The sequence below is a fragment of the Phyllostomus discolor genome, chromosome 5 (assembly GCF_004126475.2).
Source record: "Phyllostomus discolor isolate MPI-MPIP mPhyDis1 chromosome 5, mPhyDis1.pri.v3, whole genome shotgun sequence".
Lineage (NCBI taxonomy): Eukaryota > Metazoa > Chordata > Mammalia > Chiroptera > Phyllostomidae > Phyllostomus > Phyllostomus discolor.
Genome location: NC_040907.2, coordinates 154,862,747 through 154,870,377, shown reverse-complemented (window position 1 = coordinate 154,870,377; position 7,631 = coordinate 154,862,747). Strand labels below are relative to the sequence as shown.

Sequence of the window (7,631 nt, the reverse complement as noted above, 5' to 3'; positions counted from 1 at the left end):
GAAATTTTCAGTCTAGCCCTGGCTGGTGTAGCTCAGTGTATTGAGTGCTGGCCTGAGAACCAAAGGGTTGCAGGTTCAATTCCCAGTCAGAGCACATGACTAGGTTGTGGGCCAGGTCCTCCGTTGGGGGCATGCAAGAGGCAACCACATATTGATGTTTCTCTCCCTCTCTTTCTCCCTCCCTTCTCCTAGCTCTAAAAATAAATAAATAAAATCTTTGTTTTTTTCTTTCTTTTTTTTATTTCAATCATTGTTCAAGTACAGTTTTCTCCCCCCTACTCCCGTTCCAGCCCCTCCACCCAACCCTCCCCCCTTCCCCCCATTACACCCCACCCTTAGTTTTTGTCCATGTGTCCTCCAAATTTGTTCCTGTAATCCCTACCCCTTCCCCCCTGAAATTCCCTCTTCTCTCCCCTCTGGCCACTGTCAGACTATCCCCTATTTCAGTGTCTTTGGTTATATTTTGCTAGTTTTTTGTTTTGTTTTGTTTTGTTGTTTAGATCCCTGTTAAAGGTGATATCATGTGGTATTTGTCTTTCACTGCCTGGCTTGTTTCACTTAGCATAATGCTTTCCAGCTCCATCCATGCTGTTGCAAAGGGTATGAGCTCCTTCTTTCTTTCTGCTGTATAGAATTCCATTGTGTAAATGTACCATAGTTTTTTGATCCATTCATTTACTAATGGGCATCTAGGTTGCTTCCAGCACCTAGCTATTGTAAATTGTGCTGCTATGAACATCGGGGTGCAAAGGTTCTTTTGTATTGGTGTTTTAGTGTTCTTAGGATAGAGTCCCAGCAATGGAATTGCTGGGTCAAAAGGCAGATCCATTTTTAGTTTTCTGAGGAAGTTCCAAACTGCTTTCCATAATGGTTGTACCAGTCTGCAGTCCCACCAACAGTGCACTAGGGACCCCGTTTCTCCACAACCTCTCCAACACTTGTTGTTTGTTGCTTTGTTTATGATGGCCATTCTGACTGGTGTGAAGTGGTATCTCATTGTGGTTTTAATCTGCATCTCTCTGATGGCTAGCAATATTGAACATCGCTTCATGTGTCTTTGGATTTTCTGTATGTCCTCCTTGGAGAATTGTCTGTTCAAGTCCTTTGCCCATTTTTTAATTGGGTTACTTGTCTTCTTAGAGTGGAGTCGCGTAAGTTCTTTATATATTTTGGAGATTAAACCCTTGTCTGAGGTATCATTAGCAAATATGTTTTCCCATACAGTTGGTTCTCTTTTTATTTTGATACTGTTTTCCTTAGCTGTGCAAAAGCTTTTAATTTTGATGAGGTCCCATTTGTTTATTCTTTCCTTTATGTCCCTTGCTCTAGGAGACAAGTCAGCAAAAAAGTTTCTGCGTGAAATATCTGAGATTTTCCTACCTACGTTCTCTTCTAGGACTTTAATGGTGTCACGCTTTATATTTAAGTCTTTTATCCACCTTGAATCTATTTTTGTATAAGGTGTAAGTTGGTGCTCGAGTTTCATTTTTTTGCACGTAGCTGTCCAGTTCTCCCAACACCATTTGTTGAAGAGGCTATTTTTATTCCATTTTATGTTGCTGCTTCCTTTGTCGAATATTAATTGACCGTAGAGGCTTGGGTTTATTTCTGGGCTCTCTGTTCTGTTCCATTGGTCCATGTGCCTGTTTTTATGCCAGTACCAGGCTGTTTTGATTACAGTGGCCTTGTAGTATAGTTTAATGTCAGGTATTGTGATTCCTCCTACTTTACTCTTCTTTCTCAAAATTGCAGCAGCTATTCGGGGTCGTTTATGGTTCCATATAAATTGTTGAAGTGTTTGTTCTATGTCTGTGAAATATGCCATTGGTACTTTAATAGGTATTGCATTGAATGTGTAGATTGCTTTTGGTAGTATGGACATTTTAATGATATTAATTCTTCCAATCCATGAACACGGTATATGTTTCCATTTGTTTGTGTCTTCCTTGATTTCTCTCCTCAGTGTTATGTAGTTTTCTGAATACAGGTCTTTTACCTCTTTGGTTAGGTTTATTCCTAGGTATTTTATTTTCCTTTTTGCTATTTCAAATGGGATTTTTTTCTTGATTTCTGCTTCTGTTGTTTCATTGTTGGTGTACAGAAATGCCTTTGATTTCTGGATATTGACTTTGTATCCCGCTGTTTTGCCAAATTCATTTATTAGGTCAAGCAGTTTTTTGGTGGAGTCTATAGGATTTTCTATGTACACTATCATGTCATCTGCAAACAGTGACAGTTTTGTTTCCTCTTTTCCGATTTGGATTCCTTTTATTTCTTTTTCTTGTCTGATTGCTGTGGCTAGAACCTCCAGTACTATATTGAATAGAAGTGGTGAAAGTGGACATCCTTGTCTTGTTCCTGTTCTTAGTGGAAAAGATTTTAATTTTTTAAAAAATAAATAAATAAAATCTTTAAGAAAAGAAAAGAAATTCCAGTCTAGATTATGAGAGGCAGATTAGCACTGCAGTTAAGAGCTAAGAGCTCTAGACTACTTAAATCCCAGCTTCATCACTAATTCTGTGGCGTCGGGCAAGCCTTTCTGTCTGTTTCCTCACATGAAGAATGGAGATGGTGATAACAGCAGCACCTATCTTACAGAATTTGTGTAAAGATTACATGAAATAGTACATGTAATACATAGCCAATGCTCAATAAAATTATTATTGTTTTACCAAACTGTTAGATGGTTTGATTAGAAACAGGAATAGCAATGCATTATCTTTAAGGTTGAAGAAAAGGAGGTAATACAGCAGAAATTGGGGGAGATAAAATTTAATGGTCTCTGATTGCTTAAGTAAAAGGTAACATTACCTGCTGAGCACGAAAAGAATGGGGCGGAGAATGCGGCCTCAAGTTTGGAGGAGGGACTGAAGTAGAGTAAGCATGACCATCTTTGGGTGTGAGACGAAGGGACTGTGATGTTGCCTGTTGGCCGAGGGTCCTCATGGACTCTGGAGTATTGCAGGGTGACAGCAGTATGGAGAAAAAGGATGTGAGCCAGGTGCCCAAATCTTAAAAGGAACTTTAAATTAAAATGAGCAACAGGAGGTCCGTCAGTAATGGCAGTAACGAAGGCTTGAAACTGCAAAGGAGGAGTGGTGGTCTGCAGGCTGCGAGGAGTGAAAAGAGTGTCCGTTCCACTGCCTACCCTGGATTTTAGGCGCCTTCATTCAAAAGGACAGTCGTGAAAGGGCTGTCTTCAGGGAAGAGTCCAGTGTACGTAAGAGGCAGGAGGTAGAGAGAATATTCTATAGCCAGATAAGGAAAATAAGAAAGTATGCTTTTCCCAGAAGGAGAAAATACCAGAGAGCTCAGGGAAGAGGTTTCAGAGAGAGGGAGAGAAGTAGTTTGAGGATGGGCGGAGTAGAAGAATTATGAAGCAAGATGCGGATGGGAATATGTCAGGATGCGGGGAACCATAAGCCAATGGTGCAATCAGTTTTGAGAAGCTGATGAAAGCTATGGATCCTCTCCCCAGAAAAATATACATTAATACATACATGCAAATTTTGCAAGCAATCCTAGAAAGGTCACAAACTCCGTGGGCATCGACTTTTTTAACTAAACTTTTTATTGAAATATTACATACAAAAAAATTGATGTCCAGCTCAAAGTGAATATACCTGTGTTACCAGCAACTACATCCAGGAGGGATGGTTGCATTCCCTGCACCGCCGAAGCCGCCCCATGAGTCCTCTCAGTTATTCTCCATCCTGAGGGCAACTACCCTCCTGACATCTATAACCATGGATCGGTGTTCCCTGGTTTTGTAAAAACTTTATCTATTGATTAGAGAGAGAAAGGGAGAGAGATTTGTTCCACTTATTTATGCATTTATTGGTTGATTCTTGTATGTGCCCTGACTGGGGATTGAACCCACAACTTTGGTGTATCAAAAGGATGCACCTAGGCCAGGACTGTTTCAAAATTTATACACACGCACACATAAATACATGTGTGTGTACTCAGACACATGTGTATTTATGTGTACATATGTATATATGTACATACATATAAATATATTAAAAATCACACACCATACATTCTTATGAGCCTGGTTTCCTCACTCAATATTGTTTGTGAGGATCATCCATGTTAGTTCATGCAGCTGCAGTTCATTCATTCTCGTTCTGTACAATCTTCCACTGTATGAAATATGACAATATATCCACTCTACTATCGATAAATATTTGGGTTTGTGCAAGAGGCAACTGTATCTCTCACACATCCATGTTTCTCTCCCTCTCTTTCTCCCTCCTCTCCCCTCTCTCTAAAAATAAATAAATAAAAATCTTTGAAAAATAAATAAATAAATAAATGTTGGGGGTTTTCCTAGTTTGGGATTATTACACATAGTGCTGCTCTGAACACTCTTGAACATGCCTTGTGGTGAACATGTACGTGCATTCTACCGCTTAAATACCTAGGAATGGAGTTCTGGGGTCATCGATTCCAGCTGTAGGACATAATGGGCTCATGTTTTAGACAAGCCACAAGAACAAACAGGGATGCAAGGAAAGTGGAATTCACAAGCTTTCCATCTGAATTCTGATATAAAGTTACAATGGTTGTTTTGCATTGATCATTTATTAGAATGGAGAACAAAATAAACCCACATCAAAGACCTGATGGATAAATCCCAAAGGAGGTTCTTTGAAAAGACTAATAAAACTTCTGACATGTCAAGTCAAGAAAAAAAAAGTAAAGTGAAACCTTTTAAGAAATATTAGTTGCCAACTGCTGCTTGAACCAGGCTCTTGGCCTCTCACCTCCCTCCCTGAACATGAGCTTCAGCACCCTCTCCAGCTCCCACACAAACTGGTAGTAGACCCTGGGCTTCGTGAAGTTGCACAGCCACCGGGTACGGCTGGCCAGCAGTTCGGCCAGCGTCTATGCAGGTGCCGGGAGCTTGGGCTCCTGGATCCTCGTGTCCCACTCCACCAGCATGTGGGGTAGCTGGGGATCCAGGGACCTGGCTATGGGGATGGCTGGGGGTCTGGCGGGTATTGGAGGCATCCAAAGTGAGGAGACTATGCAACACCTGAATGAGGGCCTGGCCTCCTACCTGGAGAGGGTGAGAAGCCAGGAGGCTGATCATCAGAAACTGGAGAGCAAAATCTGAGAACACTTAGAGAAGAAGGGATCCCAGGTCAGGGACTGAGGGCATTATTTCCAGACCATTGAGTACCTGAGGGCTCAGATCCTTGCAAATTCTGTGGACAATGCCCACGTCTGCAGATTGGCAGTGCCCATCTTGCTGCTGATGACTTCAGAGTCAAGTATGAGATGGAGCTGGCCACTTGCCAGTCTGTGGAGAGGGACATCAAGGGGCTCCAAAAGGTCATTGACGACACCAACACCACTCGGCTACAGGTGGAAACAGAGATCCAGGCTCTCAAGGAAGAGATGCTCTTCATGAAGAAGAGCCACAAGGAGGAAGTAAATGGTCTATAAAACCAGACTGCCAAGTCTGAGTCGACCATGGAGTTGGATGCTCCCAAATCTCAGGAGCTCCGCAACATCATGAGAACACCCAGGCCCAGTGTCACAGCTGGCTCAGAAGAACCAAAGAAGCTAGACAAGTACTTGTCCCAGCACATTGAGGAGAGCACCTCAGTGGTCACCTCGTAGACCTCTGAGATAGCAGCTGCTGAGATGACATTCTGGAGCTGAGTTGTGCAGCCCAGGCCTTGGAGATCGGCCTGGACCCATGGGAAACCTGCAGGCCAGCATGGAGAACGGCCTGAGGGAGGCGGAGATGCGCCATGCCAGGCAGATGGAACAGCTCAACAAGGCCCTGCTGCACCTGGAGTCAGAGCTGGCCCAGGCCCAGGAGCACAAGGCCTTCTTGAACATCAGGGTCAAGCTGGAGGCTGAGATTGCAACCTACTGTCACCTAGTGGAAGAAGGGGAGGACTTCAATCTTGGAGACACCCTGGACAATAGCCACTCCCTACAATCCATGCAAAAGACCAACACCTGCAGGACTGCGGGCGGCAAGGTGGTGTCTGAGGTCAGCGCCACCAAAATTCTGAGGTGTTAAAGGCAGAAGTGGGGCACCCCTTGGCAGGGGGACGGGAGACCAATAAAAAAAAGTTCAGAGATCATTGAATATTAAAAAAATAAAGAAAGAAATATTAATTGTCAAAATTACTCAAGAAGACTCAGGAGAGTTGAGAAGGCCAATAGCTATTGGAAAAACTGGAATCATTAGAGAATTGTCTCTCCAGCTGCCCTGTGAGAAAGTGGCCATCTGCATGCAAGCCAGGAAGAGCGCTCTCACCAGAAAGTGACCGGGCTGGCACCTTATCCTGGACTTCTGGCCTCCAGAACTATGAGAGAATTATCTCTCAAAAAAAAAAAAAAAAGGCCCTGGGACCTGATACTTCTCATGGTCACCTGTTTTTTGTTGTTTTTTTTTTAAAGATTTTATTTATTTACTTTTAGAGAGAAGAGAAGAGAGGAGAGGGAGAAAGAGAGGGAAAGAAACATCACTGTGCAAGAGGTACATCTATCAGTTGCATCTCACACGCCCCAACCTGGGGCCCTGGCCCACAACTCAGGCATGTGCCCTGACTGGGAATCGAACCAGTGACCTTTCAGTTTGCAGGTTGGTGCTCAATCCACTGAGCCACATCAGCCAGGGCTCATGGTCACCTGTCTTTACAGCTTCAAAGAATAGATAATTCCTGTATTGTTTAATCTGCTTTAGGACATATATTAAAACGTTGTCCAATAACTTTAAAAAAACAGTAAAATCATAATACCAAAACTTGACAATGCATAAATAAAACTACAATGCAATTTGTCATATGACTACAGATGTGAAAAAATAAGATCCTAAGTTTCCTACAAAGAGAATCTAATTCTATATTAAAAGAAGACACTCTAGATAAGTTACTGTTATTCTAGGAATGTCTAGATACCAAGATGTCTATTAATATAACACATTTCATAAATAAGTCAGTATTTATCACCTTCTTTTTTAATTCCAGAGAGGAAGCAGGAGAGAGAGAGAAAGAAAAACATCAATCCATTGCCTTCCGCACGCACCCTGACTGGGACCAAACCCGAAACCCAGACATGTGCCCTGACCAGGAAGCGAACCACAGCCCTTCAGTCCATGGGATGCTCCAGCCAACCAAGCCACACCACCCAGGGCTCACGAGTCTTTAAAACAGGCGTACACGGCCTTTAACCAACAATCCTGCTTTTAGGGCTCCATCCTCAGAAAATGATAATGGTTGTACACAAAAGTGTCGCTACAAGGCTATTCCTTCGTGTTGCTGATATCAATACAGACGAACACACAGATAGCCTGAATGTCAGGGCCAGTTAAACACCCTGTACACGTGATTCGCGTACAAGTGAGGAATATGCAGCCACAACAACGATGTTGTGGCAGAGTCCTGGGACAGAAACATGTCTGTATCTCCAAAATGCAACATGGCCTCGCTGAGGTTAAAAAAATATATTTCAAATTTTCATTTATTTTTAGCCATCACATTCCACACTCTCTGTAGTTATCACTTATAACTTTTACAATATGGCGATAAAAATGTGAAGCAACAATTTTTTTTTAAATTTCCATTTCTTGTTTGTGATTAGGAGTGAAATATCAGAGAACGACT

The 7,631-nt window shown here is 42.4% G+C and overlaps 1 pseudogene; it reads left to right on the top strand.

Annotated features, from left to right (window-relative positions):
* Positions 1–3,983: 3,983 nt before the first annotated feature.
* LOC118500897 lies at positions 3,984–6,788 on the top strand (annotated as a pseudogene).
* Positions 6,789–7,631: the final 843 nt, after the last annotated feature.